Genomic DNA, 21,192 nt, shown 5'->3' with positions numbered 1-21,192 from the left:
AGAAGTAGGAATGGTAAACCTGGGGGATATAACTTACATGAGGAAAAAGAGAGGATCTCACTGGTCTCTTAATACCCATTTTGATTTTAAGAATCAATATATTTTCTGAAAATTCCACTGGATGATATTCCATTGGATTTCTACAAAGTATAATCAAATGAATCTAATAAAGATATTTATCACAGTCTTGGAATTTTTCAGATTTCCTGGACTAAAAAAGTGCTTCTGAAATTATTGTTCATGTGTTATCTCTGGGTCTTGGGATGATTTGTTTGTAACTCATATAGGACCAGGGCCACCTCTGGGATGCACAGAACCCTGGGGATTTTTTTGTTTGTTTGTTTGTTTGTGTAGTTTTGCTTCCAGGACCCTGTCTATTATAAAAAATTCAATTAAAATATAAAATTTACAGTCCCTATGAAGTATGGTCATTTATCAGTGAATATTTAGGATAATGGATAAAAAAGTGATATTGTTGTAGTTGTTTATTATCAGATCAGTGCATCTGAAGATTTTCCATGATATCTAGGCAGCACCACTTCCTATTTAGGTTCAGGAACCACTTCTCTGTGTTCTTTATGGTCAAATGTACCATGACTGGCTAACTTCCTATCTCCTACCATGGGAAAGAGGTGTGAAATATGGTAGTAGTCACAGTGCTGTAGCTCTTGGGAGCCTCTTCATATTGAATCAGTATAGATAGATCTTGTTGCCTCTTCAGCTCCCTACTAATAGTTTCTCTAGTGCTGGCCACCATTATACATTGTCCTCCAATGAGTCTCTCAAGGATTTTTACTGTTCTTCTTTGCTGATAACCAGGAATATACTTCTTACTTGTGTGCCAGGAATTGGAAACAATAACTCATTTTCTGGTCATGTTAAATTTCCTATTTGCAGCTTGATAGTGTAAATGCAGAATGACATGTTTTTAACTATGTCTTCTCTTAAGTGCTTTGGACTACAATAATTATGCCCTTCATGATATTTTTCAATGTTGATGATTAGAGTGAGTCCTACAGACCCATCAAGAAAAGCAGTACCATTACCATAAAAAGACCCATCTGGAAAAATGTAATTATCACTACATTGATCAGATGAAGGGACATTGATTATATGATTGCATTTAGAACAATACTGTCCAAAGACCTCAGAAATGGATAAAGCTACCTCTGACCATCTGACATGTGCAAAGAACCTGTGAAGATTGAGTGAGTACCCTAGGACCAACAATGAGGGTGGAGGTCACATGGGATGAAGGGCACTTGCTACTACCCCACACTACCTTGGAGTTCTATAGATTGGAGGTAGTACTGTCGTGGGAATACTGGCAGGCTCAAGCTCAAGGTGGGCAGTGAACCCAGACCTCTGAATGTCCAGTGTTAGTGGCTCATTCAAAATTAGCATATCAGCACCACTCCAGCAGTCCAGGGAGATCCTGCAAAAAAGTACCATGCTGGCCATTGAGGTGACCTGTTCAGGCCACCCTCTTGGACTAGACTTGACCATAAGCCCCAGACAACCGTAAACATATGAGAGCCAGGGTTCCTTGGGGAATCTGGTCAACCTCACGGTGGAGTAGACAGTTGGAAAGTGCCCTGAGAAGGAGAGATGGAGATAGAATCCATGAAATACCTGATATAGAATGGGAACATTTGATCTGGCATCATTGGCCCTGGTAATTTCCAGGCAACTAAGGAAGACTTAGAAAAATTTACACAAGACCACCAAAGCACAATTTCCTTGAAGTGTGGATGGGGCACGGGCCACAGGCCTAGGCCTAAGAGTGGTGCTGTGTAGAGTGTCACTTTGTAGATTTGGAAGCACGGGAGGACCAGGTATAGACAGCCATACTGTTGGCTTAGAGCAGGAAATACTTGAGCCCTTCTCTTTTTGATGGTTGTCAGAGTGAAACGGTACGGCTTTCCAAAAAACAGCATCTAAGTGTGATTTGTTAAGGAGTATATGTGCATATATTCCTCTGATGCATATATTTGTACACAAATATTTATGTATAATTAATGTTGATAATGTAGATGTGTATGAATATAATGCATATAAAATAAATATATAATTTATTTTCTATATTTATAACTGTACATATAAATATATATATATTTACCTTTCATACCTGTATGTCTTCCATTTGGTAGAGACATGTGGCTTCCTTCATTCAATTTTTTTCATTCATGCAATTTACGTATTATAAAGCAATAATTTTCATATTTTTGATCTAAGAAATCATTTCAATATGTGAAATGATGACATTAATCTTCATTTCTTCATAAGAGAACTGGATAGGTGTATTATACTGTATTATATTTCTCTTGGAAATCTTAGTTTATAGTTGATACTTTTGTGTAATTTGTAATGTTTCTTTTTGATTTGATCCTGCTCTTCTGTCTTGTCTGAGTTTTCCTTTCAGAATATAGAACTTCTTATTATATCTTCAAGAGAATACTTGATAAAGAAAAATCATTGAGCAAATATAGGAAATGAAAACTCTAATGGATATTATGTAAGAACAGAGTTGTTGCTTTACCAGTGAAATATTCTTTCCTGTAAACAAAATGAGGAACCAGACTAGGAAGCACTAAGATACTTAAATATGCTAGGTCTTGGAAATTTTAAGTAGAAGAAGAGCACACATCACTGCATGTGTTTAAGGGGTATAGCTTTCTCGATCTCTACATTCTTTGGAATTTTGAGAAGTATCACCAAGGATATAGGATTTGACCTCTGAAGTCAGTGATAACAGCAAGAGGCAACCGGAGTTGCCTTGTGGGTATGGTAGCTGTATCTCAAGTATGAAAAGGGAGAGGATGCAAGGTCAGAGTGGCCTTGTGGTGAGGCAATAGTAAGGACTTGTCTTAAAGGCAGGGTAGTGAAGTAGTGGACATGATGGTGCTGACCAGATGACCCTCTGCAGTAGACATATATTCCCCAGTAGCAGAGAGCATTGATGGATCTCAACTGAGCCCCTCTCTAAGAACACTCTTACAAAATCCAAAGGTTTTTTGCTATCCTTGGAGGAAGCCCACCTCCAGTTACTGGTCCATGAATGGAGTTCACAGTCTCTTCGCCTAACTTATGACAACCTTGAAGGGTCATCCCAGCTCCAAAACCTCACATGGTTTCATCAGAGTCCTCGGTTGTTGATACTTCAGGATTCAACATCTCCTTTTTCCCTACTTTTCCCACTCCATCATGGGTACTCCTGAGAGTATTCCCCATTAAACCTTCTGCACAGAAATCTCAGTGTCTCCGTGTTTGTTTCCAGCATACGTGATTCAAGGTAGTGTCATTTTCCAGCAAGAGGGTAACTTTGGTAAATAGTGATATGTTTAGTTTGACTAGGGCGTTAGATTGAATGTAAGGACAAAGTGAGACAGAAGTTTGGAAATGTTTTACTGTGGTAGACAAAAAAGCAGGGTTGAGAGATTAGGTGTTGGCAATTTCAAATATGGGAGAAATAAGATTGGGGAAGCCATATGGTCAGTTTAGGCCAAACTATCAAAACTTCCTTTCTGATGTCTCAGTGGTTATATTACAATAATAAAATTAACTAAAAGAAGTGGGTTTATAATGTGCTGTTGTTTGGGACTGGCTTTGTGGCATAACAGGTTAAGCCTTCACCTGAGATGCTGGCATCCCATATGGGCACTGGTTCAAGACAAGGCTGTTCCACTTGCAATCCATCTCCCTGCTAGTGCACCTGGGAAAGCAGTGGAAGATGGCCCAAGTGCTTGGGCCCCTGCACCCAAGCGGGAGACCTGGAAAAAGCTCTGGGGTCCTGGCTTTGACCTGGCTCAGCCCTAGCTGTTGCGGCCATTTGGGGAGTGAACCAGCATACGGAAGATCATTCTCTCTCTCCTGTCTGTCTGTCTGTCTGTCTCTCTCTCCCTCCCTCCCTCCCTCCCTCCCTCTCCCTTTCTCCCTCCTTCCCTCTCTCCCTCCCTCCCTCCCTCCTTTCCTCTCCCTCTCTGCCACCCTCCAACTCTGCCTTTCAAGTAAATACAAAATAAATCTTTTTAAAAAGTGCTATCATTTTTAGATACAAATCCCATTATCAGTGGGTCATGCCTTTTGGATTTTTATTCAAGAAGTAGGGATGAATCTGGCATATTTTCCCCCTAAACTATCTCCACATACCTTTGCAGATAGCTATACAGGTTAATGCCCTTCCCTTCACAATACTCCATATTTTAGAAAAATCTACTATGTAACAGAGATTGTGATTTCTTGGCCTATACCCTGGAAAAGCAGTGCTATTTTCCAATTTTAGAGATGGAGAAACTGAGGCTTGTACAGGATAAGGAACTTGCTTAGTGAGAAAGGGGTACAAATGGGATTCAATCCCAGATTTCTTTAACTTGGAAGCTCCTGCTGTGCAAGTCAGATGAGGAGGACCCAAGGAGCCCATGATCTGGGCCTCGTGCTAAGAGGCTCTGACTCACCAGGCCTAAGTGGTGACCAAGACATGTGCTTGTTAACCCTCACAAGTCATCTGTTCAACAGTTAGATTTCCAACAGCTTAGCAATTGACCTGAATGAGTATATGAGTTTCAATATCAACAGTAATCATAAAACACTTACACTTTTGTAATTTGAATGTTATCTTTTTTAAATATTTATTTATTTATTTGAAAGTCAGAGTTATACAGAGAGAGAAAGAGAGGCAGAGAGAGAGATAGAGGTCTTCCATCTGCTGGTTCACTCCTCAGTTGGCTGCAATGGCCGGAGCTTCACTGATCCGAAGCCAGGAGCCAGGAGCCTTCTCCAGGTCTCCCATGTGGGTGGAGGGGCCCAAGGACTTGGGCCATCTTCTGCTTTCCCAGGCCACAGCAGAGAGCTGGATCAGAAGAGGAGCAGCTGGGTCTCAAATGGGTGCCCATATGGGATGCTGGCACTGCAGGCAGCAGCTTTACCTGCTACACCACAGCGCCAGCCCCTGCATGTAGTATTGTTGTAGGAGGTTCACAACAGTGTATGTATGGTAAATAGGACAGAACATTATCCCTATTCTACATCTGAAGGAGACTCAAAGAAGTTTTGTGTTCATATTTACTTTCCTGCAAAGAGCCAGGACCAAGTCTTGAATTCGAGTGTTCTCTCATGTTCCAAATAGCTTCTGTCAAGCCACTTGAACATTTGAAGGAACGTGAAGATCTTAGGAGCTCTAGTATCTTTTTTTTCTTTATTTGACTTTGGTTGAACCAAAATGCTCTGTAAATACATTGCAATTGTGAAAGATTCATCAACCAAGAAATAAAAATGGCACATTTTAAGTGATTAAAAATGAGGTTGACTCTACTGTAACTTGCTGGGTAGACACTGGTGCTCTGGCACCCTCATAATTGAATATAATTATCTCTAATTATCATTCCATTCTGGCGGATGCTTTCTACTTCCATCAAAACTTGATCTTTTCCCTCATGTCACCTGGAGAGCTCGTTTTGTAAGCTCCCTAGGATTGTCATTTAGAGTGGGTTGCTGTGTCTCACCAGCAGAGCTGTACAGGTTATTGAAGCAAGCACCTTCTTTTCTATACTTGTTTATTCTGTGCTGCTGTTTATGGGGAACTTTGTCCTTTGGTTAGTTTTTAGGGTTTTAATTTTTTTTTCTGTCTTCTTGATAACATCTCATCAAAACAATGATTTTTAAGCACTCACTTTGTATTGGGTTCTTAACTTTGCAGTATACTTGGTATTTGTTAGCCTTACAGTCCAGAAAAGAAAAGACTCAGTGGGGACTAGCCTACTATGAGTAGAGTTGGATATGTTGGGAGTAGCCTGAGACCCAGGTTGGGATTAGGGTAGGAAAAAGAGGAAGAGACAGAAATGGACTTTGTGAGAAAAATACTTCCTTTAGCCTCCGTCAAGCATCAGAACTTCTCTGTTAAGAGAAACTTCCCCTTTTTGGCAAACTCCATGAAAGTTAATTATATGTAAAGGAAAAATGACCTCACACATTATTCTGCTTTCCATGAAGTAAAAAAAAAAAAAAGTGCTGTGGAACATTTACAGGGAAATTTATTTGATTTCTCTTTTTATCTTGCTCTATGATTTTCAATATTACTCAACACTTAGGCCATCACTAGTGTGTGTTCTTATTTTTCTCATTTGTATTTCCCAGCCACTTTATTTAGCACTTGCTAAATATAATGGCCCTTCACCATGAGTCTGATTTTAAACTGCTGAAGGATGAGACAGGAAGTATTGACATAATTTCCCTGGATTCACACAGCAAGTTAATGACAGGGGCCAAGGCAGGATAAGAACTCAGACCAGCCCTTTTCCTAACTCTGCTGTCAGTGACAATTAGTAGGAGATGGCTATCAGAGTTTAAAAAGTCAGTTCTATAGAACAGGGGTAGGCAAACCACAGCCAAACCCGATCTTCCTATTTTTTATGGCCCTAGTGAAGAATGGTTTTTTCATTTCCATAACATTTTTTAAAAAATTGGATTAATAGTTTTATGACACATGGAAAATTATATAGATTCTACTTTCGGTATCTACAAGTGCAATTGCATTGGAACATAGCCACACTCGTTGAGATGTTGTCTTTGTATCACACTACAGTCAAAACATGGAGTGGCTGCAACAGAAACTCAGAAAGTCCAAAATAATTTGATTTGGAAATTTTTATGTCCTGCAAAGCCTAAAATATTTCCTCTAGGATCCTTTATAGACAATGTTTACAGACCTGTGACATAGAGGATTCTGAGAGATGGATCTTGGGATAAGCATTAGCCCAGTATCTGTCAGTGGCAGGGAGGCAGAAAAGGAGGGCAGTGGATGACAGTTCAGGAGGAGTGTAGTTTTTCTTAGAGTGGGTTTTATATGATTCCCTAAGTATATAAAAAGATTTACCCTTCCTTTAAATTTTTTTTCTGAATTTTTCAGTAACAGAAACAGAGAATGAAGATTAGAGAAATTTGTTGATTTCCTGAAAGCCACACAGTTTGTAAGTAGTCTACCTAGGACTTAAACCCAGATCTTCTTTTTCAAGCATCCCTTGCTTCTGCAAGCCCAAGTGACAAGAGAGAAGCCACGCTTGCTGGCAGGAAGCTCTGTGCTGATAGAAAAAGGAGGGGACCTTGCAGGGCTATGCCCCCTGGCTCTACCTTAGCACTCCCTGAATGCACCACTCCTGTATTCATAGCATGTTCTGCCTTAAAACACAAGCCCCCTGGATTCACATCTTATCTCAGCAGCTGGAGTATGAGTCCTTAGAGTAGAGTTGTCAGATTTAGCAAATTTGAATTTGAGACACTCAGTTAAATTTAAATTTCAGATAAACACACATAATTTTTTAGTATATATATTCTCCATGCAGTAGTTGAATCTATTTTGAGTGAGACATACTTTAAAAAGCTTGATTAAAAAGTATTTGTTGCTCATCTGAAATTAAAAAAATTTAAAGACTATTTAAGAGTAGTTTTATGTTCACAAAATTTGAGAGGAAGGGGCAAGTGTTTCTCATGTACCCCCTCCCCCAGGCCCCATACATGCATAGACTGTCCCACTAACAACATCCCCCACCAGATGGTACATTTGTTATAATTGACAAGACTGAATTGACCTATGGTGGTCACCCCAAATCAATAGCTTACATTAGGGTTCATCCTTGGTGTTATCCATCCTCTGAATTTGAATAAATGTATAATGACATGTGTCCACTGTTGTAGTATTACACAGAGTATTTCACTGCCCTAAATGTCCCCTGTTCTTCACTTAATTAATCCTTTCCCACCCCCAGGCCCTGGAAACCAATGATCTTCACATGGTTTTCGATTTTCCAGAATGTCATTTAGTTAGACTAGATAATATGCAGCCTTTTTTGGATGGTTTCTTTTACTTGATAATGTGCATTTAAATTTCTTTCATGTCTTTTCATGACTTTATAGCTTACTTCTCTTTAGTCCTGAATAGTATTCCATTGTCTGGATGTACCATAGATCATTTATTTATTTGCCTTCTTTAGTGGAAGAAGGAAACTTGGTTGTTTCGAGATTTTGCCAGTTATCAGTAAAGCTCCTAAAAACAACCCTGTATACACACTAAGGAGTAGGATTCATCGCTGGATCATATGGTAAGAGTATGCTTAGTTTTGTAAGAAACTGACAGTCCTCCAAAGCAGTTATACCATTTTGCATTTCCACCATCAGTGAAAGAGAATTTTTTAAAAAATATTTTATTTATTTATTTGAGAGGTATAGTTACAGACGGTGAGAGGGAGAGACAGAGAGAGGTCTTCCATCCGTTGGTTCACTCCCTAGTTGGCCACAATGGCTGGAGCTGCGCCGATCCAAAGCCAGGAGCCAGGTGCTTCTTCTGGGTCTCCCATGTGGGTGCAGGGGCCCAAGGATTTGGGCCATCTTCTACTGCTTTCCCAGGCCATAGCAGAGAGTTGGATTGGAAGAGGAGCCGCCGGGATTAGAACCGGCACCCATATGGGATGCTGGTGCTGCGGGCAGAGGATTAACCTACTGTGACACAGCGCCAGCCCCTGAAAGAGAATTTGTGTTATGCCATATCATTGTCTGCATTTGGTGTTGTCAATGTTTTGAATTTTGGCCATTCTATTGAGTATGTTGTCATATTTCATTATTTAACTTTCATTTTTCTGATGACATATGATATAAAAATTTTCATATGCTTATTTGAAATCTGCATTTAACTGTGCATTCTCCATTTTGTAGGTTAATCTTGCCTTTAGGGGCAGGGATTGGGTACATTATTTACCCTTTATTTATCTGCCTCTTTCTTCCCACATCACTCCCACTCCCACACCCAGTCCCAAGATGCCCAACACAGTGTTTTTCAAAGAAACTTATATATTAAAATTCAATGAGAACTAACCTCTTCCAGCTAAGCACTAGCTCCTTAACAGCTGAGAAACAGACATGTAAATAAATTTATTTCCCTATATTGATGCCTGTTACCATAGCAGGATGGGTCAAGAGGTTTCAGGGAGTGAGCCCTTTAGTCTATGTGGCAGGACTCAGAAAGGCCTCCCAGAGGATGTGATAACTAGACAGGTTTTGAAGTAAGAGAAGCAATTTATCAAACTGAGTCAGGAAAGGGAAATCATGGAGTGGGAACAGCATATTCGAAGTCATAACTGCAGAAAAGGGTACAGTGTGCCCAGGAGTGGTGGGATGAGCTTGGTGATTGGTACACAGGTATTTGGGACATGGTAGGCACTTAATAAATCATGGTTTAAAATCAGTCTCAAAAGTTAAATTCTATAGCTCATAGAAGTAGCCCTGGAGCCAGCATCGTGGCTCACTAGGCTAATCCTCCGCCTTGCGGCGCCGGCACACCGGGTTCTAGTCCCGGTCGGGGCACCGGATTCTGTCCCAGTTGCCCCTCTTCCACGCCAGCTCTCTGCTGTGGCCCAGGAGTGCAGTGGAGGATGGCCCAAGTGCTTGGGCCCTGCACCCCATGGGAGACCAGGAGAAGCACCTGGCTCCCGCCTTCAGATCAGCGCGGTGCTCTGGCAGCAGCGTGCCGGCTGCGTCGGCTATTGGAGGGTGAAGCAACGGCAAAGGAAGACTTTTCTCTCTGTCTCTCTCTCTCTCACTGTCCACTCTGCCTGTCAAAAAAAAAAAAAAAAAAAAGTAGCCCTGGAATTAAGATTACCCTTGATCTTTGTTCATAATACTGAGATTCTTTTTTTTAAGATTTTTGTGTATTTATTTGAAAGGCAGAGCTACAGAGAGGCAGAGGCAGATAGAGAAAGAGGTCTTCCATCTACTGGTTCTCTCCCCAAATGGCCACAATGGCCAGATCTGGGTCAATCCAAAGCTAGGAGCCAGGAGCTTCTTCTGGGTCTCCCACATGGGTTCAGGCACCTTTTTCTACTGCTTTCCCAGTACACAGCAGAGAGCTGGATTGTAAGCAGAGCAGCCTGGTCTTGAATCAGTGCTCATATGGGATGCTGACACTGCAGGTGGGGGCTTTACCCACTGTGCCACAGCACTGGCCCCAATACTGAGATTCTAAATGCCAGTTCCTGGGTTACTAACCTAGCAATCTTTATAATCAAGCACAAGTTCTTGATAAGTGCCTGTTTGCTTTGGGCTAACTTCATGATATTGTTGCTACATCCTTGGCCATGGCACAAAGAAAATCCCAGAATAAAATTCAATATTGAGTTACTTTATTTGAACTGGTGCTGGGAGAGACACATGTCCTGCCTGGGCCTGGGGTGGGGCATTTCTTCTACCTTGAGGATATAACTTTTTTTTTTAATTTTTTTTTTTGATAGGCAGAGTTAGACAGTGAGAGAGAGAAAGAGAAAGGTCTTCTTTTCCGTTGGTTCACCCCTTAAATGGTCACTACGGCTGGCGCGCTGCGCCGATCTGAAGCCAGGAGCCAGGCTCCTGGTCTCCCATGCAGGTGCAGGGCCCAAGCACTTGGGCCATCCTCCACTGCCCTCCCAGGCCACAGCAGAGAGCTGGACTGGAAGAGGAGCAACTGGGACAGAATCTGGCGCCCCAACCGGGAATCGAACCCCGGGGTGCTGGCACCGCAGGTGGAGGATTAGCCAAGTGAGCCGCGGTGCCAGCCATGGATATAACTGGTTTTAAGTGCTTGTCTGATTCAGAGAAGTCCTGCATTAGTCAACCTTATCCCCCTTGACTTAACTTTATGCATATGGCTGTCCTTGGTCTTTTCCCCAATAGCACATAAATAATGTGCATAATATCATTTGTTTGCACCCCAGGCAACTTCCCTGTATGGACTGCATCAGTGGATGACCTTCCCCTCACCTTGGAAGGTAGGAGCTGTGTGAAGTCACTTTCTCCCTGTTGGGTCACTGTAAACTGACTGCCACTACAGATACCACAGCTTCCATCCGCTGCCTTTTCCATAGAGCTGCCCTCTCTGGTTTCAGCAAGTGTTCTCTCCCTTGCTCCTTCCCTACTACATAGACTTTAGGTAGTAATGGTTTATTGTTGGTTTTCCTGAATACTGTGTTGGTTGGCTTTCTTTCTTTTTATTTTTTATTTTTTTGACAGGCAGAGTGGACAGTGAGAGAGAGAGACAGAGAGAAAGGTCTTCCTTTGCCGTTGGTTCACCCTCCAATGGCCGTCACGGCCGGCGCGCTGCGGCCCCATGCACCGCGCTGATCCGATGGCAGGAGCCAGATGCTTCTCCTGGTCTCCCATGGGGTGCAGGGCCCAAGCACTTGGGCCATCCTCCACTGCACTCCCTGGCCACAGCAGAGAGCTGGCCTGGAAGAGGAGCAACCGGGACAGAATCCGGCGCCCCAACCCGGACTAGAACCCAGTGTGCTGGCGCTGCAAGGCGGAGGATTAGCCTAGGGGTTGGCTTTCTTAAATGCTGTTCACACCTCAACAAACAGTTTATTCATCTCCTATCCTCAATTACCCAATTTGAGAGTGTTGCTTGTTTCTTGATGGAACCATGGGTGATACATATGTGACAAGTATTGCACCTATCATTTGTTTGCTCATTAACTCATATTCACAGTATAAAGGTAGAGAAAAGGACCTTTAATACTTTGCTTTTCATACCTTAAGACCAACATTATGTACGGGAATGTACTGGTTTTGAAAATAAATTGTAATTTCTGCTTAATGTCTCTGGGGAGTCAGGTGCAAAACATAAAAGCAAATGAATTATTCAGTAGAACTGCTGTTTCTTTTACAGGCACAGATCTAATGGTACAAAGCATGAGCTTTGATGTAAGAAAGATCTAGCCTTGTATCCAAGCTCTTTTAATTACTACCTTGTGGTTAGAAGATGAGTTACTGTACTTCTTTGGGTCTTATCTGTAATATGAGCATGATAATTCCTCCCTCACAGGTTGGGGGTGATGATTAATGAGATGCTTATAAAGCACTTAACTTGCTGCCTGGTACGTTAATAGGATTATTGAAATGCCTAAGTGATGCTTACCAGATACATCAATTTTTTAAAGATATATTTATTTACTTTAAAGACAGAGTTGCAGAGAGGCAGAGAGAGAGAGGTCTTCCATCTGCTGATTCACTCCCCAGATGGCCACAATGGTTGGAGCTGTGCCAGTCCAAAGCCAGGAGGCAGGAGCTTCCTCCAGGTCTCCCTTGTAGGTGCTGGGGCCCAAGGACTTGGGCCATCTCCTATTGCTTTCCCAGGCCATAGCAGAAAGCTGGATTGGAGTGGAGCAGCCAGGACTCAAACTAGTGCCCATATGGGATGGTGGCACTGCAGGCAGTGGCCTCACCCACTATGCCACAGCGCCTGCCCCTAGATACATCATTTTCATTGTATCCAAGAATTAGCCTTGAGATCCATGGCAGCACCTTTCAATTAATTCTAATTGAATGGCATAGATTTTGAGAGTAAACATACAAGTAACAAGTCATTTTGTAAGATCACCAATGCCATTTGTTCATGTGAACCTGAAAACCATCAGGACAATAAAATCAGAACTATCAAGCCATTCTATTCATGCTCCCACATGATACAAAGGTATCATCACATGGACATACTTAAAGGGAATTTTTTTTGAAAAATTTATTTTTCACCAGATCATATGGATAATGACCTTCATTCTTTGTTTTGTCCTGGTACATGTAGATACGAATAGGAGTTTTCCATGGCTCTCACGTTTCCAGAATCCATGCAAGCACTGGTTCTGCTGAGCCACAACATTGCAGTCAGGTCCAACTCATTGATTGGAACTGACATGTGAGATAAGAATATACTTACTACTCTGGATTTAGACACACTCTTTTAAGGAGTGCATGGATAGTCTGGGAAAAGAGAAAAAGAAAACAGGTTATTTAATAGAAAAGTAAATATATGTAGTTATATAAGTTTCTGGCTAGAGAGGGCTTCAAAAAAGGTTTTGTTTTTCAGAAATTAGAGTAACTTGATTGTCTACTCATGGAACAAATCTGCTATGTTTCATTCTTCTCTACCCAGTCCTGTGCCCTATCACTGGGCTTCCTTGCTGTTGGCTTCCTGTTGGAATTGGCCACTTGGAGGCACCAGCAGGTCTGACAAGCAGCTTAGAGTGAAGTTGGGGGTATTTATTCCTTTTGTTTCTTTCCTGTGGGGACAATGTGGACTATCTGGGTCCTAGTACTGTGAGTCATAGCTCCTGCCTCTTGGCAGGGACTTTCTCCTCAAAACTCTCTCCTTGGAAACAGCTCCTTCCTTTGGCCTCTTCAGGCCTGGAGATAGTAAGGGGAGTACCACTGTTGCTAGATCCAAGTGCTTCATTTCTTCCTTGTGGTTGCCCCACGCCCTGAACACTTCTCTGAAAAAGAGTCCCTTTATCATAAGCTCTCCTCATATTACACAATTTGAGTGCACCATTGTTTACTGCTGGGTCCTGTTTGATGTATCATGAAATAGTATCTGGATGCCCTCTGGGCCTTTCTTCCTAGAGGCAGTTGCTTCAGGGACAATTTAGGACATTGCTTTTTAAAGCAGTTGTTTAATCTCATTGCTTTACCAGACACTAACCCAGACCCCTCCAGTATGAGTCATTCTATTTGTGTGGGTGGGGTTAGTAAACTCCCCAAAGTGTAAGAAAGATTGTCTTGATAATGGTGACAGAGAATTTTCTCAAAAGTCCAAGTGCATAGCCCCAAATAAAATAAACAACCAAAAAAAAAAAAAAGTCTGCATTTAGATGCCTTGGACAGTGACCCACAGCTCAGCCCATCCTTTCTGGGTAGGATGTGGTCAGAATACTATACACGGTTAAGAAATTTCCCTTCTGAGCCTCTTCATCCTGTAGGTTGGTATGAATGTCATCCATTCCAAGTGATATCTGGATGTCAAGAGGTTGTGTATGTAGAATTAGTAGAAGAGTTTTGCAAAAATCAAGATGATACATTTATTTTCTTCTATTCCAAAGATTGTCAAACATGGCCCTTGGAAAGACTTGCTTCTTTCATTTCAGGCATAAGCAGAGAAGGACTGGCTTTCTATGGTGTGCAATGATAGGGGGTGACCTACCTGAATGGTTGCCTATCATCTGATGTAACACTTGAAAAAGTGCTAAAAGCCCCTCCTCTCCCAGACCAGAAGTAACTTTCTCCCAGGAAGTTCTGTCACAATTCCAGAAATTTCCATTATTAGCATATGACTTTAACAATATTATGGAAATCCTTGGTAGGATTAAGTATATATGGCTTAATTTGTTACCACTTAGTATTTATGTGTGGGAAGAATGGGAAATTGGAGTCTTGATTGGGAAAGAGGTAAGCAAAGATGTGAGATGCATAGAATCACTCAGGAATGGCAGCAGAGTAGAGTAGTTAGGTGACCATAGAAAGCACTGGATGCCTGGGTATGCGTGAGTGTGATTAACACTGTTATCAAAGATGAACTTTGGCTGGCACCGTGGCTCACTTGGCTAATCCTCCACCTGCGGTGCTGGCACCCTGGGTTCTAGTCCCGGTTGGGGCGCCGGATTCTGTCCCGGTTGTTCCTCTTCCAGTCCAGCTCTCTGCTGTGGCCAGGGAGTGCAGTGGAAGATGGCCCAAGTGCTTGGGCCCTGCACCCTCATGAGAGACCAGGAGGAAGCACCTGGCTCCTGACTTCGGATCAATGCAGTGCACTGGCCATAGCTGCCATTTGGAGGGTGAACCAACGGAAAGGAAGACCTCTCTCTCTGTCTCTCTGTCTCTCAATGTCTAACTCTGTCTGTCAAAAAAAAAAAAAAAAAGAGTTAACACATATATTTCCTTTCCTGCTTCATCTATAATGTGGCTGAGAGCTGTCAAAGACAGGAGATTGACAGAGGACACCTAATGGTGCATCTGATTTTGAAGAACTAAACTTAGTAAACTCCAGTCTCAACGAATGAGAATGACATTGTTGATTAGCAATGGGCTTCTGGACTTGAGATTGGAGATGAGAGAGGTGGCTTAGTGCTACCTATTTACTGGTGTATCAAGAGCCTTTGTTTTTTCTTTAGTTCATGATCAAAAGTAATTTCTGGTTGTTTAGGGGTCCCACAGAGCACTCACAAATCTCTAGTACTATCTTCCTTGGAGTTTACTGTCACTGGATCAGTTCACAAGGAGTAAATGTGTGAAACATCATTTCTTCCTTTGCTTTTGTCTATTATTTGGCAAGATGATTAGTGGATGGTTTGAGAATCTAGGCTTAGATCTAATTGGCCTAGAGCCTTGGTCCTTAAAATGAGTGGCTGATGAGGAGCACATCTTCATACGCTTGTTTTCTCATCCTTATTTTTGCCCCTCTCTTTTTATCACATTCTCCCATCTCACCTACCAGTAGAACCTGAGGATGTCTATCCTAAATAGGACCACTTCTCACCACCCAGACCACAAGCCATTGGGTCCAACTACCTTCTATCTCTTATCTGATCTGTGATGATATATTCCTATGTGGTCTCACTGCCAAAAAATGTAAATCAGGAGTTGGGCATTTGGTCCTGCATATCTCATATCAGAGTGCCTAGTTTGAGTCCTGGCTCTACCTCCAATTCCAGCTTCCTACTTCTGTGCATCCTGGGAGGCAACAGGTGATAGCTCAATTACAGGGATCCCTGCCACCCACATAGGAGACCTAGATTGCGTTCCTAGTTCCTGGCTTTGGCCTGGCTCAGCCCTGGCTGTTGTGAGCATTTGAGGAGTAACCAGTAGTTGGAAGATCTCTATCTCTGTTTCTCTTCCTTTCAAATTAAAAGTGAAAATAGAGGCCAGCATGGTGGTATAGTGGATAAAGCAGCTGCCTGTGATGCTGGCTATTCCATATGGGTACCAGTTGCATTCCAGCTGCTCCACTTCCAATCCAGCTCCCTCTTAATGGCCTGGGGAAAACAAAAGAAGATGACCCAAATGTTTGGGACTCTGACTCCCACATGGGAAACCAGGATGAAGCTCCTGGCTCCTGGCTGGGACTAAGCTCAGTCCTGGCCATTGCAGCCCTTGGGGAATAAACCAGTGGATGGAAAATCTCTCTAACTCTTTGAAATGAATTAACCATTTTAAAAATGAAAATAAATACTTTTTAAAAATGTAAATGAGATCATTTTCTGATTTAAACCTCTCTGACATCTTCCAGCATAGTTGGAGTGAAAGGAGAGTGCCTCACTTGGCCTCAAATATCCATACTATTGGGCTCCTGCCTGTCTGTCTACTCTTACCTCTAACAGTTCTCATCTAGCCACCTGACCTAGTGTCTGCCGCTTGGTCTTACCAAGCAGGTTACCACCTCAGCCCTTTAGCCAGTATGTTCTCCCCATAGAGCTTCACATAGCATTCTCTCTGTCATTCATTCAGGCCTCTTTCAAATGTTATCTTCTTTATTTACCCCTTTATCTGAAGTGACATCCTTCTCTGAGTCACACACCCTATTCTCTAACCTTATTTTATGTTTCTTCATGGTGCTCCTCATTCTACTGGATATTATGTTAATTATTTTTTATTTATGTATAGATTTTAATTTTTTTAATATTTTATTTATTTATTTGACAGGTAGAGTTACAGACAGTGAGAGAGGTCTTACTTCAGTTGGTTTACTCCCCAAATGGCTGCAACAGTCAGGACTACGCCGATCTGAAGCCAGGAGCCAGGCGCTTCCTCCTGGTCTTCCACATGGGTGGAGGGGCCCAAGCACTTAGGCCATTATTCACTGCTTTTCTAGGCCACAGCAGAGAGCTAGCCTGGAAGAGGAGCAGCAGGTACTAGAACCGGCACCCATATGAGATGCGGGCGCTGCAGGTGGAGGATTAACCTAATGTGCCACGGCGCCGGCCCCTATGTATAGATTTTCTATCAGCCCCCTTAGAATGCTAGATATTATATATCTAGATTTTATAGCCATTAGAAAATGTTTGTTGAGTGAGTGAGTTTACTACCCAAAGTATGGAGTCTTCTGTAAGTCATAAGATTGCATGTCCAGTCGTGTGGGGGCTTAAGATACTCATGGTCATAGAGACAAGGCAAGAAACCACAGCAAGGAGACTGGAAAGAGCTCATCTGGGAACCACAGTGTAGGAGGGCAATCAGAAAGCAGGCAGTTTCAAGGAAATTGATCGATGTCAAAATCTAAGTGGGTGATCAGCAGAGTGACAGCAGAGTGAGTTCCTATTGCAAAGAACTTAATGCAGAGACACTTTATCAGTTTAAAAGTTGTAAATGCTATTACTAGATCAAAAACTACAATAGGTCCTGACTAGCTCTGACATTGAGCTCACTCAATTCAGAGATGGAAAACTCGTTAATCCAAGGATGTAGGAGATAGAAGCCTACCTGCCATGAAGCTGTTAGTGTTCCATCCTTTAATTCTGCAGAGTCTGCAGAGGGACCTATACCTTCCCAAACCAGCTCCCAACACATCATAATCTCCCCTTGTATCCTTGCCCCAGAAAAAAATCCCACCAATTCTTCAGGGGGAGATGTTATGGTAGAAGCAATGCCCTGGAGACCAGTGGGTTCTGTGGCCCACTCACTTATGTTGGGGAACTCCACTGAGCAGCAAGGGGCTCTGGGCTGGTTGGGAATCCCCACTGCAGCAGCAATTCTTGTGGGGTTGAGCTGCAAAATACTTTTCAGATTTAGCACACAGCCTCACAAGGAGGAAGAGTTGCTGTGGCCTCTGATGATAATCAAAGCCAGTGATGCCAAGACACCTGGGAAAATGGGAGATTATTTCTAAAGATTGAAAGCAAGTGTCCAGGCTGGGAGTGCTACAGGCGCTGGTCTGTGTGTGGCTGGTCCTTCCTCCCCCAACTCCATTTGTATACTGGGATCTGTGTGGAAAGAAGTACATGGCTGTGCATTCATAACTCAGCTCATCATCTGAAAGAAGAAAAAAGGCTTAGTGTGGCTTTCAGAGGAAGGAAGGTGAAGATTCTTCTACCCTAAACAACAAAATAAACCACTTAGACCCTTCATGACTCAGAAACCACAGACCCCACAGTCAGCATGAACTTATTCATTCTTGTCTACAAATATTGATTGAGAACCTATTGTATGACTAACACAGTGCTGGGCTGAGGACGTAATGGTAAAACAAGATTCACTGTCTCCTCCCAAAGGCAAAGAATCCTGCTCCAGTATGGCACATTCCACAACACAGAGGGCAGTGTAATCCCCTAGCAAGGAACAGAAACTGACTTTTGCCACTAACTAACTGTGTGATCTTGGAAAAATCATCTCATTTTTCTGAACTTCAGTTTTTTATACTTCAGGGAAATGACCCACATTATGAAATTTAATAAAATATTGTTTATATCAAGTGCTTAGTCCATATGTCAATAAATAGCCACAAATCTGGTAGAAATTTTGTCATGAGTTAGTAGAGAAGCTGTGGGGACACACTGACAGATGACATACCCTACTTCTTGGAAAATGTAGCTCTGTATAGGGTCAAGCCTAGAAGTCTGAGAACTTGGAAATAGCATCTTCTGTTTCCTACCCAAGAGCTGCTCTACCTAAGTCTCTCTCCTTCCCCCTTTCCTGGCGCTGGCAGGCTCTGGATTTCTGAGTGTCCCTATCAAAGCTGCACTCAGGGGACTGATAGATTGTGAGGAATAAAGCAAAGTGTGCACACGACAGTGTCACTGATTTAGAGCACTGGCCTTCCTAGCAGTATTTACATCTCACCCAAAGAATGGCATCATTTCAGGGATCAGGAAAAATTGCTTTTTCTAACAGTATTTATTTAGTTAGGCATTGTGTAGGGAGACACACTTAGAGATGGAATGGTCCTAGAAGCAGACCCGTGAAACCATGGGAACTCAGTCCATACCACATATGGGCATACAACTCTGTGGAGAAAGGAAAAACTACTCCAGTGAAGGGACAATTTGCTAAGGAGAAAAAGAAACCTCCCCTTGTCATGTAACATCCTCTAGTAAATATCAAATGGAATTAAGATCTAAAGATGAAAAGGGAAGCTTAAGACTTTGAGAAGTAGGGGCCGGCACTATGGTGTAGTAGGTTAAGCCTCCACCTATGGCACTGGCATCCCAGTGGGCACTGGTTCATGTCCCAGCTGCTCCTCTTTCAATCCAGCTTTCTGCTAATGGCCTGGGAAAGCAGTGGAAGATGACTCAAGTGCTTGGGCCCCTGCACCCATGTGGGAGACCCAGAAGAAGCTCCTGGCTCCTGGCTTTGGATCAGCCCAGCTCTGGTTGTTGTGGCCATTTGAGGGGTGAACCAGCAGATGAAGATCTTTCTTCTCTCTTTTTTTCCCTCTTTCTGTCTGTAACTCTGCCTCTCAAATAAATAAATATTAAAAAAAAAAAACTTTGAGGCATAAACCTGGTAGACTTTTTTTTTTAAAAAAGATTTATTTATCTATTTGAAAGTCAGAGTTACAGAGAGAAAGGAGAGGCAGAGAGAGAGAGAGGTCTTCCGTCCGATGGTTCACTCCCCAATTGGCCGCAATGGCTGGAGCTGTGCCAATCCGGAGCCAGGAGCCTCCTCCAGGTCTCCCACGCAGGTGCAAAGGCCCAAAGAGTTGGGCCATCTTCTATGCTTTCCCAGGCCACAATAGAGAGCTAGATCGGAAGTGGAGCAGCTGGGTCCCGAACCAGAGCCCATATTCCCATATGTGGGTGCTTCAGGCCAGGGTGTTAACCTGCTGCGCCACAGCGCCGGCCCCCTGGTAGACATTTAAATACAGGGAGCTATGTCTCAAAAGCCATACATCAGAAGGAAGAGGCTTGTAAATTTGATTATATTACAATATTACACTTATGTATCAACAAAGACACACAAAACAAAGTTAAAGCACATGCTGCCAATTAAAGAAGCTGTTTCTTTTTTTTCTAAAAATCTTATTTATTTAAGAGGCAGAGTTATAGACAGAGAGAGGGAGAGATAGGAAGGTCTTCCATATGCTGGTTCACTCCCCAACTGGTCACAATGGCTGAAGCAGGGCCATTTGAAGCCAAGAGCTTCTTCTGAGTCTCCCATATGGGTACAGAGGCTTAAGTGCTTGGGACATCTTCCACTATCTGCCCAGGCTGTTAGCAGAGAGCTGGATCTGAAGAGAGTCAACCAGGACATGAACTGGTACCCATATGGGATGCTGGTGCTGCAGGCAGAGGCTTAGCCTACTACACCACAGCACCAGTGCAAAGAACATGTTTCTAATGCCCACAATTAACTAAGAATTCAAATAGGGGCCAGTGTTGTGGTATAGTGGGTTGAACTGCTGTCTATAATGCCAGCATCTAATATGGGTGCTGTTTCAAGTCCTGGCTTCTCCACTTCTAACCCAGTTCCCTGCTGATGGTCTTGGAAAAGCAGTGAAAAATGGCTCAAGTAATTGGGCCTCTGCACTCACATGGGAGACCCAGATGAAGTTCCTGGCTCCTGGCTCCGGCCTGGTTCAGTGCTGGCCATTGTGGCCATCTTGGGGAATAAACCAGCAGATGGAAGATCTCTTTTTCTCTGTGTTTCTCCCTCTCTCTCTGTAACTCTGACTTTCAAAATAAATAAAATGAATCTTTAAAAAAGCCATTTAAATCCCTACAAATCAATAGGAAAAGATAATCCAAGAAAAATGGGCAAATGAGTTGGACAGTCATAGAAAAAGATACCAATTTCATTAATATCAAAGAAAATTCAAATTAAAACCATAGTGATATGATTTTAGACTAGCACAAATGATAATATCTGAAGAAACCAAGTTTTGATAATGCTATGTATGGGGAAGCAAACCTTCATGCATTGCTGGTGAGAGTGTGCCCTGGTCAGACTATGCTATAGAGTACATTCACAATGTCTGTCAAGTGCAAGATACACATACATATCCTTTCATCTATCAGTCCTACTTCCAGAAGTTTAACCTGACAAATCACTTGCACATGTGTACAAGTGAAAGACACAAAAATGTTCATTGCCTTGTTATTTGTAAAGGCAAAAAATTAGAAACAACTTGAATGCCCATCAATGGGAAAGAAGGACAAATAAGTGGTGAATTAGTCAGATGATGTAATACTATACAGCAAGTAAAATAAATGAGTTGCATATCCCAATATGACTCAACCTCTGAAAAATAAGATTGGAATAGAAACAGCAAACTATGCAAGCATCTGAATTATATGACACCACTTAGATAAATGTTTAAAAACACATATTTGTTGTTTATATGAAATTCATTGTCAACATGTCAACAACAAGTGTGGGTTGAAAAATACCCACTTAAGGACAGTTTGGAGATGAAGAAAAGAG

General features: G+C 42.4%; 1 protein-coding gene and 1 long non-coding RNA gene across 2 annotated transcripts in view; both read left to right on the top strand.

The window, feature by feature from the left end:
• LOC127484203 (uncharacterized) overlaps positions 1 to 21,192 on the top strand; it is a 187,356-nt gene that overhangs the window by 62,185 nt on the left and 103,979 nt on the right. The window lies entirely within an intron of this gene.
• LOC149122002 (uncharacterized) lies at positions 6,903 to 10,795 on the top strand. Its single transcript, XR_016221619.1, has 3 exons — positions 6,903 to 6,965; positions 7,986 to 8,093; positions 10,734 to 10,795. It is a non-coding gene; the product is annotated as an uncharacterized LOC149122002 (long non-coding RNA).

The sequence above is a fragment of the Oryctolagus cuniculus genome, chromosome 15, assembly GCF_051225735.1.
Source record: "Oryctolagus cuniculus isolate XC-2025 breed Fujian yellow rabbit chromosome 15, ASM5122573v1, whole genome shotgun sequence".
Taxonomy (NCBI): domain Eukaryota; kingdom Metazoa; phylum Chordata; class Mammalia; order Lagomorpha; family Leporidae; genus Oryctolagus; species Oryctolagus cuniculus.
This window is presented reverse-complemented; position numbering and strand designations above follow the sequence as displayed.